The sequence below is a fragment of the Crocodylus siamensis genome, chromosome 1, assembly GCF_052110815.1.
Source record: "Crocodylus siamensis isolate JL-2025a chromosome 1, ASM5211081v1, whole genome shotgun sequence".
NCBI classification, from domain to species: Eukaryota; Metazoa; Chordata; order Crocodylia; family Crocodylidae; genus Crocodylus; species Crocodylus siamensis.
In genome coordinates, this window is record NC_143395.1 from 245,972,689 (window position 1) to 245,997,714 (window position 25,026).

The 25,026-nt window shown below is 38.5% G+C and overlaps 1 long non-coding RNA gene across 2 annotated transcripts in view; it reads left to right on the forward strand.

Moving 5' to 3' along the window:
* The window catches only part of LOC149874335 (uncharacterized), a 496,867-nt gene that overhangs the window by 292,578 nt on the left and 179,263 nt on the right, over positions 1 to 25,026 (forward strand). For both annotated transcript variants that reach the window (XR_016443822.1, XR_016443819.1), the window contains exon 6: positions 3,127 to 3,189. This is a non-coding gene — a long non-coding RNA (uncharacterized LOC149874335). The remainder of the gene's footprint in view (positions 1 to 3,126; positions 3,190 to 25,026) is intronic.

Below are 25,026 nucleotides of genomic sequence, written 5' to 3' on the forward strand. Positions count from 1 at the left end.
TGGGTGTGTTATGAAGTAAAGTTGCAGAGTAGGCATGTTTACTAGACCTTTAATTGCTACATTTAGTAGAAAGGCTTTTTTTTTTCCCTCCCCCCCCACCCTCCGCCTTTTTAACGACAAGAAGCCAGAGTTTGCTGTGCAAATGAAACAGGCTTCGCAAGAATCAGATTCACTTTGGACGACTCTTCACATTCCTAGTCATCATTACATTAGGCAGCACAATTCCATCTCTGGTTGATGGGCAGAAAAAGTGGGCAGCCTGCCAGGTAGACGTTTCCATGGCTCCCAACCCCCAAAGGTGATGCGTTTTTCAGCTAATTCAATGAGGAGTGGGCTGAACTTTGGGTATAAACTAGACAATAGCTGCCTTCGCAGTATCAGCAGAATGGTTTATGGGAATGCACTCCACATTTGGCAGAGAATCATGTGACCTTACGGCTGAGATTTTGTGATGGTGCCAACGGAGACTTGGAAAGCAGCACCCGTCCTGACTTTTTTCTTCTTTTCTTATATGGCTCAGAAAATGGTGGATCTTAATACTTGACTTTAGCCAGACTCAGCAAGCGATTGAGCTTTGAAGCACAACTTTGCCTTTATTCTGGCTTTTTTGGCACACCACCAGGAGGCTGTCCCTTTCACGCCTGATAAATTCTGCTTCTTATCTCTAAACAGAAAAAAAAAAAGAAAATATAAACAGAATATTTAGGCTTAATAACTGAATTTGAAAACGACATGTTCTGGTGGGGTTTTTTTATGGCTGATCTGTGGTTTATAACTATCCTTTTGAGTGCCTGAAGAATAAAAGTTTTTACTGTTTAATGAACAGGCGTTTGAACTGGGCAAACGGGGAGAAGCACTGAACATGAGATCATTGCAGCATAGTGTAGCAAACTGGCACCCTGCCTTTTCACCCCTTTGCTTCGGCAGACTTGTACAATCCCCATGTATAAAATCAGCACAGGGGATAGATGAATTTTCTGGGCTCTCCCACCTCTAGCACTGTGTAGGCAGTTGCGGCGAGGATTGGTGCAGCTTTTGCGCAGTGCTTTGTGCTTGGAATTCCGAGAAGAACGAAAAAGAAGACAGGCATCCTGGTTCTATTCCGAGAAATAACAGGAGCCTAAGAAGAAACAAATCTGAGTTTGTCCTACATACAGGAGTGATGAAAAAAAAAGTGACTCTCCTGCTTCCAAAAAAAAAAAAATCTGGCATGTTTAACTCCAGAGTCATCAGGATGTGTTAGAGCTTCTTAAAACAATATAACTAAATGAGCCTAAGTGATTTTTTAACTTAAAAAAAAAAATCTTTGTTTTGTTTTATTATTGCTTTAATAGCAATATATGGCAGTGGGTGAAAACGTACCTTTCATATCAGGTATAGCTTCTTTTTCTTTTCTTTTTTTTCATTTTAAACATGTTGTTTCGAAACCGAGTCCTTGTGTATTAGATTTAACATAGATGACTGATCACACTTTTTCTTTTACTAACTTTTTGTTTCAGCATGCTTGAACTAATACTGCTAAAAATAGAAAGTAAACAAAACAGCAGAAATGATATAAATAAGTGGCAGGCACATTTTATCTTAGCTAAGCACTGAAGTTATGCAAAGACCTTAATAATTACATGTATTCAGTATAAGCTTTGGTTATCTGTAAGAAAGTGGTGGGTATTTAGAGCTGGTTGCTAAGGAAAGTAAATTCTTTTTTTATATAGTGTGACTCATGCTTTCAATTCCTAAAGAGAGAGAGTGAGGGGAGGGGGGGGGGGGCGAACTTGCTCAACTATAAGAAAAGATCACTCTTGTAGCCAATATATTAAAGTTATAATCGAGTTGGTTCACTTATGAGTTTCTTACAATTTGTATTTAAATCCATTACAAAGATTTCAGTGTTATAAGCAGAGGAATAAAAGGCACATTATGGGAAGTTACATGAAGCAAGCCTGGCTCACAGCTAGTTACAGTGCCTATTTTAAGATATTTGCTAAAGTAGCATTTGTCAAAGAATATCTGAAAATAGCATTTAAGATATCCATTCAATATTTTTGTGAAAAGTGCATGCAAAGTTACTGTAAGTTTTGACCATAGCTGCTTTTTAATTGTTTTGTGTGACTTCAGAAATACATTGCTAGGCAAATAGAACAAATTTTTAACAACATTCATTTTGGCTGACACTTTATTGTAGGGTCACCAGATCAATATGCTTTATGTATTTCAGTTTGATTTTTAGTCTTTGCTTGAGCTCTTTAGTACTATATTAAAAAGATACTAGCCCCCTGGTAGATAGTACTCTAAGACTTAAAATGTTCTTTTATTGAAAACTTTAATATGCTTATTAAGACGTATCATATATTGTTGTTTCTTATAAAAGATTTATAAACATCTTACATTTCTTCAAAATACAGAAGTATAAGCATGTATTTGACAAGTTAAAGATTACTAATTAGATATGAGCTGCTTAGATTATGTGCTGAATTGTGGTACAGTATATATTGTTGCCTGCAATGAATTGTGGGAAATTACTAAATTGAGAATATATATATGTATAGGTTTGTGAGAGAGAACTTCATTCATAAAAAGGGATTTACTATGTGCATAGTAATTTTTTTCCCCAATAGCTCTGTTAGAATACTTTCATATGTCAATAATGCTTACTGGAATAATGAAAATTTATGTCTACATTTGCCTAAATGAGCATACAACTTTTAAAAATAAGTATAGCAATTAAGTAATTGTTTCTAAGATCTTTTTGTAACTAATGCTTGTTTAAAAATTTTTTTTAAGTGTAACTGAACTTACCTGATTACTATTTTCATAGTAATCTACATACCACATTAAAATCTAATGAACATGTTGAAACAACTCCTATTTATTTCCTACCACCAACACTCCTCTACTTTGGAATAATCATAATATTACAATATTTGGAGAAAAATAAATAAAGAAATACAAAATAGCAGTCACAAAGTCTGTGAGCTCACTGAATGTCTTCCCATGGCCTTGAGAGGGGCATCAACAATATGTTGATTCCGTTTCTTCACAGTTAGTATTAATACTGTTTTACATGTCTCAGATTATCTTAAAAATAATTATTCCAACATTTCTCTCTCACCAATGTTCTTGTTTTAGTGATCAGAAAATTTAAAACAGAATGGAAAATGAAGAAGTTGTTAATAACAGAAATCAACAAAGGTAATAAAATGATCTCCTTAAACATGTTTTTAATATTTTTCTGTTACTGACAAGACTTGTGGCAAGAATATTAGAAGTATTAATTTTAAAGAAGGTTTTTTTCATTAAAAAGAAATATAGAAATATATTCTTACATATAAACTTTGCTTTGATTGTTCTCTGTAGGGAATAGGGCACTGCTGTCTACTTTTATAATATTTTTCCCCTATGTAGATTTAAAGGAACCTAAAAAAAATCAATATATAATCCACGTCTTTTACTCTGTGTGTGCATGTGCATTTGTGTGTGTGTGTATGTGTGTGTATGTGTATGAAATGTAGTGGTGAGTGTGTTTTTTTATGAAACACTGAATACCTTCTAGTCTTTCTTAGAAAGGGAAATCCCTGAGTAGTACTCTTTCACAGCATCCATTAGTATCAATTGGTAAGATATGTAAGCAATCAGTATCCATATGTTTGATACTATGATAACAATTTTTGTTTTAGGAATTCTCCTTTGTTGCAATATATTTTAACTCTTCAGCTTCAACAGAAAAAAATGATAGTGTGGTTGCTTTTGAATTTATATCAGTTTTGCATAGAAGTATAGCAATGTATTGAAATCATTACCAAAACATAGAAAAGTAAAAAGAAATGGACGGGAAAAAAACCAACAATTTACAGTAGATAGTCTAATATTTAATCAACTAAAATGTTCAAAATTACAATGCCTGTTCACTGGCATTCAATCATTATTACCCTTATTGAATAAGAAACATTTCTTGCAGTTTTTCAGATAATACAGTATGGACCTGATCCAGTAGCCCCTATGCTAGCAGTTTCCTTCTCTTAAATAGAGTACTGCATTGTAAAGATTTGGGTCTATAGTGGGAATCTATGAAAGAAGATACTGAAATGTAGTTCAGAAAGAAATTTCAGTATTTTGTGACACCAATATTAAAGAGACATTTCAAGAGCCCTTATTTTAAGGGATGCATTCCTGGCAATATTTTTATATATTTTTGTAGTTATACTGTTTGAAAATTACATTTGCATATCATTTTAAAAAAAATATTAAGATGATAAAATGCACTAGTTAGAAGTATACTAATGTAAAATATTTATATGATAAAAATGCATCTCCATTTCATCCACAGAATTACTAAATATCTCCTCAAAAGGGACTCATTTTAGTCTGTTGCATGTTGTATTTTGTGTGTGCAGATACTTGCATCATAATGTTTTATCAGTCGCAACAAACAAGTTACATGTTTTATGAGTTAGCCCTGAAGTGTTATAAAGTTGATTTTACAGTTGCTGTATTATTTATCAGGCAGCAGTGTTGTTAGAAATTTTAGTGGACAAAAGATATGAATTGACTTCTGTGGTTAATTTCATATGCATTGCTTAATCAAAAAGCTTTTGTGTAGGTAGTATCTGAAAACACTTCAATCTGAAGAAGTTTTTGACCAGTCTTTAAAGGGTTATCTGAAAGAGCCCATCTGTTATATATGGTGGCTTTTTAGATGTTGTGGTTTAATTTTCATTATTGGCTCGTAGTACAATATCCACACTAAAATATTGAACCCAAACTTGTACCATTCGTACTATTTCATGTCTTCTTATATGGCCTGATCCTGCATCTGGTTTCATGAAATACATCTATTGAAGTTACTGAGATTTGTGGCTGCACCAAGAAGCAGCATTATGATCAAAATAATGCTTGTATCCATTTGTGGATAAAAAAACATTGTGTGACAAGCCTGTAAAATGTGTATTTCTTTCATATTTTCTGTTTAAAAATAAATAGCAGAGTTTCTTTCTTCCTTTCTTTTTGGTGAAGGCCATGGCCTCTGATTAGAAATCCATATTTTAACTAGGGATCTTTACAGTTAATTTCAACATTGCTACTCTCTGACCTCATCATTATAAAGGCTTCATACATTATTTTTCCCATGTCTCATTAAATGGAAGATGTTAGCTGATGGTGCCAGTTGGCATAAACCCGTAGATCCGATCTTGTGGTAAAGTACACCGCACAAGCTCGCTTCTATGGGTCTGTGTCAGTGTGGTTATCTGGCAAAAGGTTATACGACATGCTACTTTGTGGTATTTAAAAGCAGGCCATGCTGCCTATATGACTGTTTCAAGCAAAAGTAGGTTTTGGAGTTTTTAATCCACTTGTGTTTCTGTCCTGCTTTTCTTGTTGTTTGCCTCAATAGTATATTCTGTAGTGATTTTAAAATATGGCTAATTAATTTTTTTTGTTATCCCTTTGTTTTTTTTAAAGCACATTTAGCTTAATATCAGATTAACATTTTATCTTATGTGAGAATTTTTTTTTCACAGAGCTTGAATAGAAGATTTGGTATGTTTGTTTCCCTAATATAATCTATAAAATATTAAGTTCAAATATGCATTGGTTGAGGGAAGTATTTGTAATTTGGATGGCTACTTAAGTTTAATTTAAAAAAAGAGGAAACAATCAAAAGGAGTTCTTGCAGAAACATAGTTGGATTTTCATCATGTCTTTCAAAATTACTATAAAAATCTGCTTAAGATATATTATGAGTATGTGCACAAGATAATAAATCTAAACCCAATCTTTTAATTATTACATTAAAAATGGAAGATGAATGAAAATAGAGTTCTGTCTTCAACATTTTGAAAGCCCATCAATCAATATAGAGAGGACATATGTATGTGGCTGCCATATTTGAAAGAAAGGCTGAAGATATGAAGAAGATTTTATGGTCACCGTTGGAATCTGTGTGCATCCGGGTTGAGGTAGTAGGTTGTATGGTTTAGAGTTACACCCTGGGAGTTAACTGTACAACCTTCTAGCTTTCCTTGGAGCACACTTGAGCCATCGAGGAATTCATCATCATTTTAATCTGATCAGGGGAAAAAAGGTATTGTGTGTCACAGCTATACAGAATAACCACTCTAAGGCACTATTGATGTTAAAATAGTTCTGATTACATGATTATTTCATTTACATCCTGTTATGAACAATGCTAACATGTTCTCCTAATGGACTGTGACTCCACGCTACAGACACTTAGAAAAAGACTGATGATGACTTTAATTACATTAACAGCAAGGCTTTAAAAGTTGATTTTAATCTACAAATTCATTAGACTATCAACTATTCAGTATTGTACAAATTCTCTCTAGGACTGGCTAATCCTAACTGGGTTAAATGTTAATGGCTTTCCTGCTACTATACAGAAATGGTAACTTAAAAATATACTTTCCTGTATAATACTCTGGGTTAAACATTGCAGAACTTGGATAAGAGAGGCATGGAGCACCTTACCAAAGGGTGCACTGCATCCCTTTTACAGTAAGCCAGTAATGTTAGCTGGTAGTTGAAAGTTGTCTCATGACTCCAACTGGCACTGCTCCCTTGATTGAGGTCTAGCATTCCCTGAATCACAGAATCATAGAAAATCAGGGTTGGAAGGGACCTCAGGAGGTGATCTAGTCCAACCCCTTGCTCAGAGCAGGACCAGCCCCAATTCGATCATCCCAGCCAAGGTTTTTGTCTAGCCAGGTCTTAAAAATCTCCAAGGATCAAGAGTCCACAATCTCTCTGGGTAACTTGTTCTAGTGCTTTACTGCCCTCCTAGTGAGAGAGTTTTTCCTAATAGCTAACCCAAACTTCCCATGCTGCAGCTTGAAACCATTGCTCCTTGTTTTGTCATCTGACACCACATGTATTGACACCACAAAGAACAGTCCAGTTCCATCCACTTTGGAACCACCCTTCAGGACACTGATTTATTTAAAAGATTGGACACAGTGTGCAGTGGAGGAAAAGAATATTTTTACTCAGAACAATAAGTGTTTTTCAGGGAATGCAAGCAGATGTGAGTGTATAAATCAGGGATTGTTTGAATTTACCCAGAGTGTTGACTATTCTTCCTGGGGTTTTTTGCCTTCCTTATACTTTTTTTTTTCACTTTGAATTAGGTATTGACTGATGTTTCATCAAATAGGTAAACTAATCAAATCAAATAATCACATCTAAACTTTGTATAGTTTTGAAATGGGTCTGTGTCTTAAGAACTGATCTCAAGCTCAGATTACTAACTGGAAGAAATACGAGGCAAAGTCCAAGCCAAAACAGGAATATCCAAGCAAGGGTTTGCACAGTTTTCTCAGGTAGAGGCAGCATTCTTGATAAAAAATTGAAAAGGAATTAAAATAAGTATATACTAATAATCTTAAAATACGAGTGGAATGTGTTACTTTTTTCAATAATTCTTCTGATGTCTTTTCTTAACAAATATCAATGCTTTTTTGTAAAGTGGTCAATGTTATACGCTGTTTATTAGATTATATACCTAATTAATCTCCTCTTTTTTTTCAAAAAGAGCATTACATTATATCATTCTCCAAAGTTATTTAAATATGTGACCATTCGTATTTTATATTTTTAAAAAGTCTTGAATGCACTTTACTTCTTGCATCTTAAGGCCAATGCCCATCCACTCTGACTTGAATCAAAGGCTGAACTTTTAGAAATCAGAATTTTTAACCAAGTTATAAAGTTCCAGCATCCACTGACAAAAAAGAAGCACATGCCCAATTTCAGTTTAAGGCCTGTGTTGGTCTCCAGTCTCTTGGAGATTCAACAGGAATTGCGAAGCAAGAGAGTTTGACCCACAAGCCAGAAATTTCCTAAGAGAAACTTTTGATTATAGATGGTGTGTTTTGACTCTCTCTGATAATTAAGTGTCTCTGTCATGCTAACAGAATATAGTCCTGCCTACTCCTTCCTATCTTTGTACTCAGATGTGACTTACAGTATTGTGCAGAACAACAATAATCCAGGGAATTCCCGCCATTATACATTCTGATGAAGATCATACTTACCTAATAGTGCTTTAGACTCACTATTTTCCGGGTGTCTCCCTAATGCATCTGTCAAAACAGGAACCCCATGTCAGTGAGGAAGCTGGGATAGGGGGTAGTCTGAAGATCATCAGTGAGGAGAGACTCCATCAACTGAAATCTTAAATTTCTCTGGTAGCCAGAGGAAGCCAGGAGAAAGACTGGCGGGTTTCCAGCCTGCCACTTGTGACTCAGGAAATTATTATCTGGCTCCTACATAGACCACAAGTGATCCAGCAGGGAATTCATATCCTTTCTTGTGGATAGAGCTGGGCAATTTTTTTGTTGTTGAGTACTCTAACTGCTAAAAAATGCCATTCTGGTTGTCTTACCACTATTCATGAAGCTGGGGTGAATTTTGCCATCATTTTAGCTTAAAAAAATGAGGGGAGCTAGATTCAAAAAAGGAGGGAAAAATGATGGTGCTACTCTGCTTCAAGCAGTTGCCCCATTGCTAATGGGATTGGCATAAAATACTGAATTCCAAGCCTCAAGTTCTTTTTCCAAGGGGTTGGAATTCACATCTCCAAACTCCCAGGTATGTATTCCTACCCAGGTTGAAGGTTGATCATTTACATAGAAGATGATGATATTATCTTACTTTTCTCCTAACATTTGGTGAGATACCCAAGAAGGGAAGGAAACACATTTTTTATTATTATTTTTAAATGAATTTACCCTTGCTAATCAATGTCTGTAACAAAGAAAATAGGAAATACTATCTGTATGATACGTAGCCTGGAAATTAAAGAGCTGTTTTATGGCCTCTAACCCACAGTCCTAAAGAGGGGGAAGTATAGATCTGCTCCAGTAAGTTCAGTATCAGTCAGTGTCATATTGTAAGCAAAAGTTAAGCAGCATTGCTTGTAGTGGTGATGGGATAGTTGCTTTTTTTGCACAGGAGGCTGAAGAGGGGCCATTTATAATCTGAACTAGAATGTTTAGTGTGGATTCAGAGTCTATGAGTCACCTGTGTGATGTCTTTTCGCTTTATTTTCTTTTGTTGCTTAAGTCCAATAGAAAGAAACAATGTAATTGCTGTTTTCTCGCAACAGAGCAATAGGTGTTCAATCCTTTTATATTAATTCTCCAATTAGTTACAAGAAAAGAGGGCATGTTTATACTGAACTGAACCAAATAAAAATGACTGATGCAGAAAATGTGGGAATACTTTTCAGTTTTTGAAATGCATGATAAAATTATAATTGTCAGACACAGTTACAGGTTTATGCAGAGATTTTCACTGTGCCATCATTGGGTTTAATGAACACATTTTTTCCTCTGTAATGTTCAGTGCATTATTTTGATAAGAGGTATTGGGCTGCATACAAAACTATATGAGAGGCCACCTCTCATATTATATCTATTATGCAGTTACCCAGTTAATTGTGCAATATGGTTAGATTGGCTACATGTGCAAATTAACTATGGTGCTTAAAGAGGTCCAACCAGTTATAAAATTATTGCTCGAGAATGTGTAATAACTTTATAGCTGGTTTCTATCCAGCTTTAGTTTGCATGTGTTGGCAGTCCCTGGTGGCTGGGAGACTGCAGCTGGTACAATCTCCTAGCTGCTGGGGCACAGCTGAGGGGACTCTCATCCTCAGCAGCACCTAACAACTACAGACACTGGGTCCTAGGACTCTGCATCCCTGCAATCACAGGGTGCTGCTGTGATCTCCCAGCCCCAGAGGTGCATGGTACAGAGGGAGCCTGCTTCTTGCTGGTGTAGGGGGAGCCTGGGTTCAGAATCACCCTCAGTGCCAGTTCATCTACTAGGCTCTGTTAGTAAAACCTTAAACTAAATCTGTCCGATGGGTCTCTTTAAACATAAATATTACTTTTGCTAAATGGATAAATGCTAACTTGAAGCAAAACCTAATGACTGCATTGTATCTTCCACCAGTATAAAGTTATTTCAGCTTTGTCTGTCCTCACTGAGTAGAAATTTTTATATCAAAGTGATCTTTTTGACAGTATTTTCTTTTGTATGAGGTTTATAGAGATTTTAGGTATTAGATTTTAGTTACTAATTGATTCATTATAATTTATGTGAAAATTTCAGTTTACTTTCATAGTGTATTTCCTTCTCCCAACCACCTCTTTTGTATTACTGATTTGTTCTTTTTGTAAAGTTTATACCGTAGGAAAGAGCCTTGTGTTTCTGCTACTAAGTTTTAAGAGGCTGCTTATAAAATCTGCAAAGACACACAAATCTCTACTGTACCTAGGACGATGGGCACATAGAGGAGTAAGCATCTGGAAGAAAAAAATAGATGCATTTCTGTCTCCTCAAGAGAAGAGACCAGAATACATTGTGTAGGCCTCTCCTTGTTCAGAGAGATCAATTTATTCAGAATTTGCCATGTCCAGACTCTATATGTATTCTTCTGAAAATGTAATTTTATTATTAAATTTGAACCTATGCATTAGTGGCCTTAGGTCTGTACTATGTGGCTGATGTAAGGCTCCAGATTTGGAGCTCTAAGCATAGATGGAGTGTTCACCCCTTGTCATGGCAAGGCTGAAACTCCACTTCAACATGGAATTCTCACCCATGAATTTCCCGGCTTATGCAGCGTTTTGGGCTCCAGCTTTTGTGTGTTTTTTTCTTTTCTTTTCTTTCCTTTTCGGGGTGTGGTTGACAGGCCTGAGTGCATATGCTGCTGGTGTGTTCAAGCCAGCTGGCCAAGTACACCCAGGAGGATGCAAGTCAACCACAGCAGACTGGGTTCCTGATTGCCCACATCAGAGCTCAGGCAGTCCCATTTTTTGCCTCACAATCAATGAGTCATTTTCATTGTATTGCATTTTTCTACATGTATATATACAAATCACCTACTGTTGTGATTCAGCGGTAGAATCTTTGTCTGCCACAAGGGAGACCTGGGTAAGATTCCCAGACCCGCATATAACTACAGCCATTGAGGCACCAAATGTCTAGACTTGGTCTGGTCTTTGGATACTGTCTCCATTTTCTAAGGGGGAATTGAAGGTCTGGGCAGCCTCTGCTCATCCATATACCTGCCTAGGCTTACACATTGAAAGTCCCAATGACCTCTCATGCATATACCGTGATCCAGAAGGATCAGCAGTTGCCTACTATATTTAAAATAATAATGTAAAAATAAATAGACTATAGTTACCATTTACCAATTATTGTCTTACTCCGTGTATTTTGAATCCTTCAGCCAAACCCCTAGATCTTTTATCCCTAATGTTGGTTTTAGGCTATCTAGGAAATATATGCCTTCATTCCTGCTTTCTTTTCTCTTGTATGATTGCCCATTTGTCTCTTGACTCTGAGCTTCAAGTTCCTTTCTTCACTGTTCATTTCATACTCCGTCATTTAATAATGCTGATTGCACTAATGATACAGCTGTATAGACTTCAGTCCTTCCCTGAAAGAGTAAATTTGGAGTTTGCAGACGGGCAGGAGAGAGCCAGGGAATATCAAGGGAAGCTGGTAACAAGGTGGGGGAAGATTGTTCATCACAGGTGCACAGGGAAATAGATGCGTAATCATGCCAAACCTGAACAAAACTGGCAGGAAGGGATTGTTTCTGCTATTCTAGCCGTTAGGCTAACCACTACACACTCCTCCCACAGCCTGAATACTCTGTTTTTATGTGGGTGGAATATATTCAAGCCAAGGCTTTGGATGATGAGTCTCTTTTATGTTTGACTGTGTCTAGTCTGAGCCCACTGTTGTGGTAGTAGCAGTAGCAAGAGCGATCTTACTCTTTAAAAAGAAAAGTGACTACCAGTCCCTACAACATACTGTGTGTATTCCATATTTTAGGGCTATGTTCCTTGGGGACCTGAGAGGAGAATTAACCCATGCAAATTCTTTATCTGCCACAGCATAATTTTGTGTGGAGGGACAGTTTTCCCATTCCATGTTTAATTTCCAAAAAAAAAATTCTGATGTCAATTTTTCCAGCTTTCTTTTGCAAGCACACCTCCACCCTGTCCCAAAGTGACTGCCTTCTTCAAGGGAAAATAGATTAATTTCCATGTGTGTTCAGGATTGTGGCAGGGCTCTCTAAATCCTAGTGATGTTTACCTGTTGAACATTTGCATAGAAATGCAGATTCAGCCCTTGTGTACTACAGGACTGGATTCCATAGCAACCCCTGAGGAGAGAAGCTGGGTGTAAGAAGGCAGCATGTGCGGGTGTAAAAGTGTTTGTTAAGATGCACTACTACAGTGTACAAGCATACTGTTCACTGAAATTATTTGGCTTTCAGCATGAAAGCGTTATTTTTTTTTCTTGTTTATGGGTTTTATTGTTGCATTCATTGCTGTTTCTAAGTATGACATTTTAATTTTTAATGACAAAAGCTGGGCACCTATTTAGGATATAGATTTTTAAGGCACCTACATCTCATTGTCAGAAGTGATTTTAAGTGTCTAAATTCTATTGACTTACCATGAGACTTACACTTTCAAGCACCTATATAACTTCATCAAAAGTTTCTTAAACTTCTATTTCCTATACTAGTGGCCTGATAGGCAGAATTTTAAGTATGTGGTCTGCTGTGGCTGGTGTGACAGGTGCTCAGGATATAAAATTTGGTGCAATTTTCATTGAGCTACCTAAATTTGGATATACAGCACGTTTGTGGCACTCAGATTTAAATAGGTCTTCCTGTCTTTCCTGCAGAAGGCAATATACTGAATGTGTAGCTTGTGAATCGAAGATTTAAAAAGTAAGAACACTGACAAAAGAGCATGAAGGAAGTCAGTAGCTGAGTACTGGGGTTTGCAGCTGGTGGCAACTTTTGTAAAGATTCCCAGATAAAAGAGTATTTTTATTTTCAGAGATATGCTGAACATACAAGTACAGAAGTACGTTTGTGCATATAACATTAGGACTTGCTTCTGCTGGTCAGGGCCTTGAAGGAGGCTGGATGATATAAAGCTTCTCTAACCCTGTAAGGAGTTCCTGATACTTCCTAGGCCTTAAACAGTTGTGAAAGGGGAACATGTGATAGCTGGCACCTCAGAACTGCAAAAGAACATACTTCTTATGGAATCATCTTATCCCTATCCTGTCAAACATGCTGAGAGGCAAGTGCTAGCCACTGGATATACATACTTCTTCTCTGGGAAACAAGCTCCATATTATCATGGACTCTCTTGAGTCACACTGTGCTGTAGGATGGTGCTGCTTCACTCTGACACCCCATGCAGCCCCTTGTGAGGGAAGGTCTTTCAGAAAAGGATCAAGAACATTTTTGTAAAAAGAATACAAAATATTAGAAAAGATTTGCAACTACATTGTTTGTTTGCTTAAGCCAGTGATTCCCAAAGGGTATATGGGAGTACACTAGGTGGAAGTGTGCCACAAAATTAATTCATTATCAGTATCAGATCCAAGATGTGGAGCCATGTCATCTGGCCTGCAGAGCTCCCCCGGGTCCAGAAATTTGGTGGTGGGGGAGGGATGGCAGTGAACACTGACACGGTAATCAAAAGCCATGACACAATCTTTTGATTGTTCTTACTGTTTTCTTTGCCTAGTGTGTTATGTTTTTTATATATACTATAGCAAATTAGTGAACATTTCAATAATTATAATTGGTTTTGCTTTGATCCTAAACTGAATCATATAGCGCTAGTCCTGCAGCATATCAACAAAGCTTTTAGTTTCTCTTTAACTGTTGAAAAATTTGTGTTGGGTTATATGTGATGATGTGCCACATCATCTGTCATAGGCGATGTGTAGGGAAGGAACGGGGGGGCATGTGCCCCCCCGAGAGTGCTGGTGCCCCCCCCCCGAGCGAGTGCTCTGGCTGGTAGGGGGACACAGAAAGCGGTAGTGCCCCCCCTGAAATTGGCTCCACTGGTGGCATATTGGTGGCAGAAGTGCTGGCACCTCTGCTGCTGCCATGCTGCCATGCTGCATGGGGAGTTGCCGACACCGCTGTGCCGCTGCCTGCCCCCTGCCCCCCAGTTGCTGGCTGGCTGCTGGGGGACCACCTCCTCCGGTCGTGCAGCACTGGTGAGGCACCAGTTGCTTATGTCATCTGTACCCCGCTTTTCAAAATCATAGATCTGCCTATGGTCTTATAAATGCACACACACACATAAACACTCTTTTGGGTGTTAGAGTAATGTGCGCTGCCTATTTTATACATAAAAAAGTGTGCCACAGGTATCAAAAGTTTGGGAAACACTGAGTTAAGCCACTTGTTATCTAAATAGGTTTTTGGGATGTTGTATATATGATATACATAGATAAAAACCTTGTTTCAAGTCTCAGATACCAGCCCTCTATCAGAATCCAACAGCATTAGACCCCATATCCAATATATAATTATCTGAGTCAGTAGGCCAAGGGCATGAGAATCCATACTAACTTGGGGCTTATGAAATATCAAGCAACCATAGTGCCATATCTTTTAGTATGTAGAGATGTAGTTTTATGTTAAGGATACCTTTTAATATAGAAGAAGCCAGGTGCTATATTACAGTATAGGGCCTTTGTTACTTTATAATACAGTGTGACACTAACTTAATGATATTTCCTATTATGCAACATGTTTTGTAAGGCTGGCTTCCAGTTCTATTGACTTGAAACCTTCAGCAATAATTAGAAATAGACAATTCAGTACATTGCCATTGCAATGTGGCAGTGGTTCTGTCAGGGCTTTCTAATGTCCTCATTGCTGTTCCTTTTAAGGAGATTTTCATATAAAAATAAATTGAAATGGGATTAAGGTTGACAATTTCTACTGATAATTCAGGATATCACACATTATAAAAATGTTGTAATGATCCCAGAACCAAGCATTAAGAACCAACAACGTTCAGGGCTAATGATATACATCAAAAATAGAAATGTGGAAATGCATAGAGCATCCAAGTAACCTTAACTCTTCCCTGTAAAGATACAGTTGAGGGAAGCAATCTAATGCAGACACTTCAGTAACAAGTTAGTTTATTCCACTGTAGGACCACAAAAACTAAAATGCCACAGTCATAGTCATATAGATATTGCACAGTTTCAGGGCAGAATTTAGTTTGGTTGCATGCCCTACTTGAGCCTTAATGGAATTAACATGCCTGAACAAGAAGGTAGGTACTCAGAATAAGAAGCTCCTCAGTTCTGTGTGATGTATAATTAATCTGCCAAACTCATTACTACAAAATGGTTTTGAAGGAAATTCTAAGCAATAGTGAAAAACTGTAAGCAATGATAGGAATAAGAACAGTGTTATCTGCAGTTGCACTTTGAATAGCAGTCTTCCTGGGTTACAATGTAAATAACTGCTGGGGGTCTCAAAGCACTTCCTTCCTGTGATAAATTTTGCCGAGATGCATTATAAAAGAGTTGTGTCATCCACTGTTGGTTACTTCCAGAAAGAAAGAGCTAGTCCTTTGGACTGTGTGGTTTTTCTGTGTTCATATATTTAATCTGGGAGCTATTAACATGCTTTTCTGAATAAATGTATTACTAAATATATTGTCAAAAGTTTAAATGGATGAGATATGGACATTTAAAAGCCATTTCTATTGAGTATAAAACAGAATGAACCTCTAGCTGTGGTTGTAAAAGTAAGATTTCTTATTTGTCTCTCACTGATCTTCAGGCTCCATCAAGGTAGCCACAAGCTCTTATGATACACCAGGAGAAAGAATTAAAATAAAATGCGGCTTCTTCATATGTGTAGCCAACTTTGAGAATAGTTGGGAAATAAATATTTTAATTTTAATTTTAATTCCTTCTTTTGATACTTAGCTAGCCATTGAATAGAAACAAAGTTCTTTGTAGACAGAATTGCATCATCAATGTGTGACCTATGTCAGAATTTCTCAACCTATGAGTAACAACTGAAAAGTGGGTCACAAGAATATATGAAAGGATTATGTACACACTTTAAAAATGGATTTTCCTTTAAAGGAGAAAAAAGCAGAAAACCACGGGTTTCCTTTTGCATGCTGGCAGCGTTCCAGCCTGCAAGGGGCTGCTTGGGGCTGGGGGAGAGTGGGTTAAGGGTGACCAGGTGGGAGGCACTACACGCATGTACATACACACACATGCACATAGTGGCCAGGCAGCATGGAAAGCAGCTTTCATAGCTGCCTGCAGGTAAGTCTGTGGGGTGGAAGGGACTGTCATAGACCATGTGTTAGGGAAGCCAGGGGGACACAGTTGATGCATTGGGAGGTATGAGGGGGCATGTTTCTCCCCCCCCCCCGATTTTTGCACCCACAGTAGGCTTGGGGCTACAGCCTGGTCAGACAAACATGGGCAGGAGGAGAACAAGTAGGGTGGTGAGACACATTGCTGTTGCCACCTCAGGGACCCCTATGCCAGCCACACTGCCAGCAATATGAGAAGTAATGAATGGCGGGGGTGAGCTGTCTTCTTCTGCTTCCACTGCCAACTACTTGCCCTCTACTCCCCTGCCATGGCCCAGCTGCCATTGCTGCCACTCCCCTCAGGCGTCAGCTCTACCCTGGTTGGTAGTGCAGGCTGCCTGAGTGGAGCAGTGGTGGCAGCAGCAGCTGGGCCATGGGACAGCAGTAGCTGGGCCATGGGACAGGGTAGAGCCACAGCCCAGCAAGTGGCTGGCGGTGGGAGAAGGTGAGGGCAGCATGCCCCTGGTCCATTACTCCTCACGCTGCTGGTGCTGCAGCTGGTACAGGGGTCCCAGCAGCTGTGGCAGCAACAAGTCTTGCCACCCTGCTCTGCCCTCCCATGCTGGGTCCTGCCAGCTGTGCCACTGAGGAGGCTCCTGCTTGTGTTGGTCCAGCCAAGCTGCAGCCCCATGCCTGCTGTAGGTGCACAAATCTGGAACTGCACATTTCTCACCATGCCTCCCCACATATGCATCCCCCCATCCCACACACTAGGGAGCTGGGAGTGGAGGGGAGGGAGGCTGCAGTGGATCAGGTACAAGTACCACTAGCAGGGCCAGGGGCTGTTTTCTACTTTAACTTATACTGGGTTGGAACTGACCATCGATGTTTACAAATTGGTCCTGGTACAAAAAATATTGAGAACTACTGACCTGTGTTACTGTATTTCTGAATTTCATAGTTTCATAGTTTCTAGGGTCGGAAGGGACCTGAGCAGATCATCTAGTCTGACCCCCTGCCATGGCAGGAAAGAGTACTGGGGTCAAGCGACCCCAGCAAGATGTTCATCTAACCTCCTCTTAAACACCCCCAGGGTAGAAGCCTACACCACTTCTCTTGGAAGCTGGTTCCAGACCCTAGCCGCCCTGACCGTGAAGTAGCGCCTCCTGATATCTAACCTAAACCTACCCTCTGCCAGCTTGTGACCGTTATTCCTGGGTCACTCCTGGCAGTGCTCAGGGGAACAGGGACTCCCCCAATGTCTGCTGATCCCCCCTGACTAGTTTATAACAGGCCACCAGATCCCCCCTCAGCCTTCTCTTGTGGAGGCTGAACAGGTTCAGGTCCCGTAGCCTCTCCTCATAGGGCCTGCCCTGTTGTCCCCTGATCATATGAGTGGTCCTCCTCTGGACCCTCTCCATGCTGTTGACATCCCTCGTGAAGTGAATTTGAATAAGAGGATTCTACAGACTGGTCAGGGTCAGCCAGCTGTTTCTCTTTTCAGTTGAATTTGATAGAACTGTTCTACAGCTCAGTAATAACAATAAACCCTCAATTTACAGTGTCTCTTACAGATAAACACTATAAACGGAACATGTAAAGACTCAAATGCATTGTTTACAGGGTAAAATCTTGACCTTCCACCATCAAAGTTTCTTTCTTAGTAACTAAATTTTCTCAAATCCAGTGAAACTCCATACATTTATATTTAACTGCAGTATTATATTAGTATGAGCAAATCTATTAATGACTATTTCCTATTAAATGAACAAGGGTTTACCCTGACAGTGCCAAATTCAGACCTCGCATAACTCAGTTGATTTAATTGCCAAATTCAGGCCTCTATGTGCCTGGTAGACTAAATTGTCTTTTTTGATTCACTAAAGACTGAGAAACATGTTTCTCATCCACAGCTTGTTTCTTGTGAAACTCAAACCTATACAAATTTCATAAATAAAAATGTGTTAACACAATCTGTATTTTGTTTTTATATTCAAAAAAGCAACATGCTAAAAATGATAAAGCATCTGGACTAGACTTATTATGATGGCATTTTTATTGTTCTTATTCACAGGACTCCATATCCAGTCCCATGAAATTCTTTGTCTCAACTTTGCATCTTAAATTGGCATCTTAAATGTATGCAAAGGCCAAACGCACACACACATGCATGCACAAAATAATATCTGGCTGTTAAGAAAATCCAACCCCCTTCCCCTCATGGTAAAAAATAAAAACACCCTTTTTCTAAATGTAGATGTAGGTATGAGCCTGGCCTTAATAAGGGGAGCTGAAATAAGACAAAAAGCCAGTGTATTTATACACATACTTTTTTGGTCCTGTGATGTGCCAGAGACTCGCTGCTTTGGAGCTGAGCTGATGTACACTGCACTGTGCCACATGCATTTTTATAAGCTGCAAAATGCACATCAGTGCTGAGAAAATGGTGGCAGTGCGCTTTTGAACTAAAGCACCTTCTATGTGTTTAGTTCAAAAGTGGACTGCTATTTTCTCAGCACTGACGCACGTTTCAGCTCTTGACACATGCTTTGCTTTAGCACACCTTGAGTACTTAAAGCCTGATACAGTATAAACCAGAAGATGGCTACCATCCTACTCTGAGAAGTTGTTGTTCCGTTTCTTGAAATTTACAACATACGTAATTTACAACTACTAGATTTTCTAAAAAAAATTGAGTAGTTGTTTTATACATATATTTAACATATCCTATGACTTTATAACCTGAAATAGCTTAGGGCCCAATGTTCACTCTAATCACAGTGAGAACTTCCCTTAGTTGCAGTGCTTGGTCATTTGTTAATTAATGGAAGCCATTAGAGAGAGAGTTACTATTTCTTCACCCAAATCCAAAAATAGGGCAATGGATACGTCATTTAGAAAATGTGATAAAAATTCATTTCCATTTAAATCATCAGGAGTTCTGCCATTAACTTCAGTGAAGTCAGGATTAAGAAAGTTGATGGAAATAATTAAATATAGCCTAGAGTAAAGAGGTCCAAGGAGGAGACATGAAACTATTTGCAGCATGAGGATGAAGTAATGAAGACTTTAAAAAGTTAGAAGTCTTATGGAGAAAATAATTTAAATACAATTTTGTCATTTTAAAAATCATTAGAAAAAACAATATACCAAGCAAAATTTGAGGTGTTGCCTTTATTTGGCATAGTCAAGGCAAGTGTAAACCATAGAGTACGGAGGGCAGTTAGTTGAAGTACACAACTGACCTGTAATCACAGATGGTTAAACCCATAGATTCCTTCCTACCTTAATACTTGTGAATTTCTAAATTCCTTTGTATACTTTAGCTAGAATAACCAAAAATTAGAAATCATTGGTGTTCATTTGAAACAGTATATCCCTAATAGCTAATTGGTAGGATGCCAGTCAACAAGAAACATATACCGCAGGGTAAATGTTGCAACCATAAACATCTAATAATGTAGGAAACTTCATCTCACTCTTTTCCATAATTTTCCAGCAAAGCATTAATTGGAGACTAGCTATTTGGGGTTTGAGTTTTGACTAACATTGATTATTTGTCAGATAAAATATAAGTCTGAGGATATGTCCACTATACATGCTGCTGTTCAGTGACATCCACTAAACAATTAGTATAATCCATGTATGAAAGAAAGGAACAGCTATTCACTGTCACATTAAGACTTTATTTCGTAGAGATATTAGTAATGCACTGTACACTGTGATTTATTTGTAGCTATAAGATGTACCAAAAGGTAAGACATTTCAAATGCATACCCTTAACAACAGAGAACAGCTAGGAACACAAATGGATATGCAGTGATTTGAAAGCATAAGATTATTCCCCACAAGGCTATTGAAATTAAAAAGGGGCATTCACGTTTGGGAAAGCAAGCAGCCGGAGTTTTCATATCAAAATCACAATCCCTTTTGCCTTTCTCTTTCTTAATACTTTTCTTAATATTGCTAATTTTTAAAAATGATTAATGGGAGTTAGTTAAAAATCCTGAACATCTGTATACTCATGATTTCCCCTGGGAGAGCAGCAACTCTCCCACGAGAAACTCAACATCTGTTCATGGCCAATGTCATACCAGTGTAGTGTTCTATAAGGAACAGTGGCTGCTTGTACGACTGTAGTTAAATCCAACTAGAAGACCTGAAGAGCTTGAGACTTGATTGATGAGAGATGTCCTTTTTCCCTGTGACAATGAACTACAGCTGTGATTAGCTGGAACTTCCCTGGAGAAGACTTAAGACAGAGCATCCTCCATAACAAACACTCCTTCCTGGAACTAGCTTCTTAGGAGTCAATAAAAGACTTTCAATTTAACACTTACTGGACACTTCTACATGTTCATTAATGTGCAGTAGTTACTGCACATTTAGTTTAGTACTTCCTTAGTGAAGTACTAACTGAATATGCAGTAGCTACATTTACTGCACAGTAGCACTACACTTTTTTTGTGTGTGATGCTTACTGCACGGTAGCCTAATAACACTGTGCAGCAGGTAATTAGTATGATTTTTGACTAGTATGCTACTGCACGGTGTTATTAACCTACCACACAGTAAGCATCTCATATAGATGCAACCGCGAAGTGCAGTTAAAATGCCAGTAGATGCATGTTTAAGAATTTTAGAATGTGTTAAATATCCTTGTGGCATTGCAACATTGATCCTTTTCAGGCAAGGGTTATATCCAAACATCTAACTTTAATAAAGGTATTACTAGATGTTACTTTTCCCACATGCTAAATTATCTTAAGGTGAGAGTGTCCTCATGTTAAAGTAGAAAAAGATAAGCTAAGTGGGCTCTAAGTATTTCAGATGTACACATCTTCAGGTGAGGAATATCTCTGGCTGGCGTTAGGGAGCATGTATTGTGGTAACATTAGTCTGTTCCACAAGGGGCAATTCATGGTCCTCCAGCATCCCAGGATATACCACTCCCAGCCTCTGAATCCCCATGTAGATGATCTATACTGACAGAGAGACGGGGAGCCAGACAGCTGCAGAGGAGCTAGGAATCTGGGGAGAGCCATGAGAGAGCTAAAAGGCCAGGCATCTGAGGGGCAGACATGGTAGCTGCTAGCCACACCTCTGCTCACCAGCCTTCTAGCAGCAAGTCAGAGAGCTGTGAATATCAGAGAGGTTATTAACCTCACAGCACATTTAACTTTAAACGGCATAAAATTCCATAGAGTTAGCTCATGCAAAATGTAACATGTGACAACATCCTAACAACATTGTGACAACATTACTACATTCCAGTAATTTCCAACTGTGGCAAGTGAACATGTGACAAGACACTTGGAAGCAAGTCCTAAGAATCAGGTTCTGCATTTAATGCATACCTTATCATCAGAAGCTGTTTGGAGCAATGGTACATATTCTTAGTGAGACAGAATGCCTACTAAGGCCCCCACCATGCCCATGGCTTCCATGCCTTTATCAGGTGTGTTTTGTCTTATCATACTATTCTGGTCTATGTGTATGATTCACATATCTTGCTTCCTCACTATGTATAGCTCCATGGCTGCTCCAGTGAGACAAGCTTTTGTTTTTCCTTATGTTCAGAGCCAGCCATTTTGCTTGGACTTCATGAGAAAGGTGAACCTCCTTCACTAGGGACAGACATTCAAAAAAGCCTGAGCTTGAATTGATTAAATCTTTGCAGGTTAGTCTAACCAAGCTAGGCTAAATCACTTAGTAATAGTACAGATATCCCCTCTGAACTGAAAAAATGCAGGCACGTGCTTGCAGTGGCTCAGGCTAGAAGCCCAGGGGGCACTAGAGCAGCCCTCCCCTCCTTTCCACAGGGCTGAGCTGAGGGGGGCATGGCCAGGCCCTGTCAGGGCACTGTGATTAGGGAGGGAGCCCCCCCCCCCTTGATAACAGAGCACTTATCAGCTCTGTTATCAGCACTTTTCACCCCATCAGAAAACAAAGCCTCACTCATTAGTTCAAGCTATTCTTCAACAGCTTTTTCCAAAGATGGAAGGAGATTACCAGGTAAGCTGTTGATTAGCTCCAGAAAGCCCTAACCAGACACTGTCCTTTCTGCCTTACACAGCATTAGATAACATATCACATGCTGGCTATGGTTCATGCAGTGGGAGAGAGGAGGAAGGGCTCTCTGCTTAAGTAGTGAGTGGTGAGAGGTGGGGAGGGGGCCATGGGGAAGCCAGCATATACTGCTGTGCCTGAAAATCTCTGCCAGAGCTGCAACCAGGGAGCAGAGGGGAAAGGCCAGTCCTGCTGTGGAGCAGAGCGCCCCTCCCTGCCCAGAGAGCATGCTGGGATAGTCTGGTTTATCTTAATTCAGGAAAGGTCTGGGACAGACATTGCATAAAGCAGTTTGAGCCAAATCAGTTAACTCTCATAATACATTCACCCAGGTTTATTTCAACCCAGTTTCAGCCATTTTCAAAATGGTTTCTGTGCACTGAATGTCTGTTCTGTTACAGGTTTAGACCAGTTTCTGATCACTTAAACCTGTTTATATGTAATGTCTATCCCTAGCCCTTATGGCCTTCTTACCTTACATTTTCCAGTGTGAAGTCACATAAAGGTTAAGCCAACTCTGGCCTTCAGTGAATATTTTTTTTTCTTCTACAAATAAATAGGAGTTCTTACTGAATAATGTCTGCAGAGCTCGGCCTGCACAATCTAGATGATAAACACTTACTTAGTATTTTAAAACAGTTATATGTCCCATTAACAAATATTCCTTCATTAATAAAGTGTTCTATTGTTGCATTTTAAGATTCAAATCAGAATTGAAAGAAAGTTTACCTGAAACCTATCTTTTGAAATGGATCCAACTCTTTAAAATGAGTTATAAAGGCGACAGTGCCAACAACTGAATAATATTCCCCAGCTTTGTTAAAACTCAAATATTGCAGCTCTTAAGATCCTGATATAAAACTGACCATACTCCTATCCTTCAACAATAATATAAAAATGGAATGTAATGGAATAATAATAATAATAATAATGGAATAATGTAAACAGAAAATAGTGACTAAAAATTCTTTAAAAATTTCTTTTAGTGATCTCTGATATTGTAATATAGGCAAAGAAAAATATCTGCCTGCAGCACATTTGATGAGATCCTTACCTCTTCTCTGGTCTCCTTATTCTGGGAAAATGTCCAGAGCAGCATAAAGAGGTCCCAAAAGTCTCAGATGCAGGCAGAGGAGAGTTCTCCTGACATTGGAACTGGAGTCTTAAAACAGCCATTCGAGACCCCAAAAGTGAGGCTGGAGGCAGAAAGGAGGCATGTAATACTGAGAAAATTCTACGTAGTACTGGGGCCTATAGGCATCTTGGAAACAGACTGTCATGATTTAGGGCTATCTATTTTATTTCAGGTGTTGCAGAACAGCCTGGTATCAAAAAGATACAAAGTTATGTTAAAACTGTGTTAATCCTACCTCCCCTGAACTTCAATATCTAGTGAAAACTACAAAGACTCTAACTGCAACATTCAGATCTCAGTTACAAGTGCCTTGTTGTTCTGGGGTGGTTTTTTGTTTGGCACATTTGAATGAGTGGGACCAGCATTGAAACTAGAACCAGAGTCCAAAGTACTGCCCCACTCAAAAGTTAGAAATAATTTGAAACTAGGGTTCTGTAGGTCCATGGATTTTAGTACTCTGCAGCAACATCTACATAAGACGCTGACTGTGCAGTTGTTACTGTTCAGTCATTTAGTACTTGGGTATGCAATTACTAAACAGTGTTACTGCTCAGTAGCATTCCTGCATGGCTTTGTGGTGATGCTGACTGTAGAGTAGCTCGTTATTACTGCTCAGTAGCATCATGTTATGGTTTGTGCCCCTCATTTCCACTGTGCAGTATCCCACAGTCAACATCTTGTGTAGATGCAGCCTGTGGTCATGTCTACAAAAGATACTGACTACTCAGTAATCTAATAATACTGTGCAGCAATATGCCACAGCACAGACAGTGCTAATACACTACTGCACAGTATTATTAGACTATTGCATAGTAGTGTCAGTTAAAAGATGTTCGCTGGCACTACTATGCAGTAACCATTTGCTGTGCATTTATTTAGTACTTACTAAATAAGCAGTAACAACTGCACAGTAACATCTCATGTAGACGTGCCCAGTATATACAGAGTAGTCTGAATTCAGTACTTTACCTATACAGAATATTGCTGATGCTGCTTAGAATTACCACTCCTTCCCCAATATTTAATTGTTGTATATCAGAAAAAGTAATGGAAAGTGGACTGTTCCCGGATCATTATTTTTCAAGAAGGGGACAATACAACATTTCCATTAAATAAGATTGCTTTTGGAAAAGTTCTATCGCTAACATGAGCAAAGTTCATGCAGAATTTTGTTGATTTTATCTGGATAAGTTACAGGCTCGATAGGAATTTGGGAGTAACAAATATTGTGGCTGTTTTAGGAAGTTTCTTCACAAAAAACCCATGGAAAAATATATAAAACTATAAACATAAAATTTTAAAATGCCAACATGATCAAGAAACTAACCAACACAGTTTCTGTGAAATATATTCATTCCTCACTGTTCTTTTAGGAAATTATTAAAACAAAAGGAATAAGAGAGCCAGATGATATAATTTTGCTGAACTTATAAAAAAAGAAAAAACTTTACACAAAATCTATCAGGAAAGGCTATTAAGGAAGCTGACTGGTTACTGAGAGATGGAGTTTTATGATGGATTTGGAACTGGCTAAGAAACAAAACACAAAGTAAGAATAAATATTCAGTTTTCATTATGACAAAAATGTAACAGTAGGGTGCTGCAATGTTCCATGCTAGGGCAGATGTTATTTAATGTATCTATTAATGATCTGGAAAAAGGAGT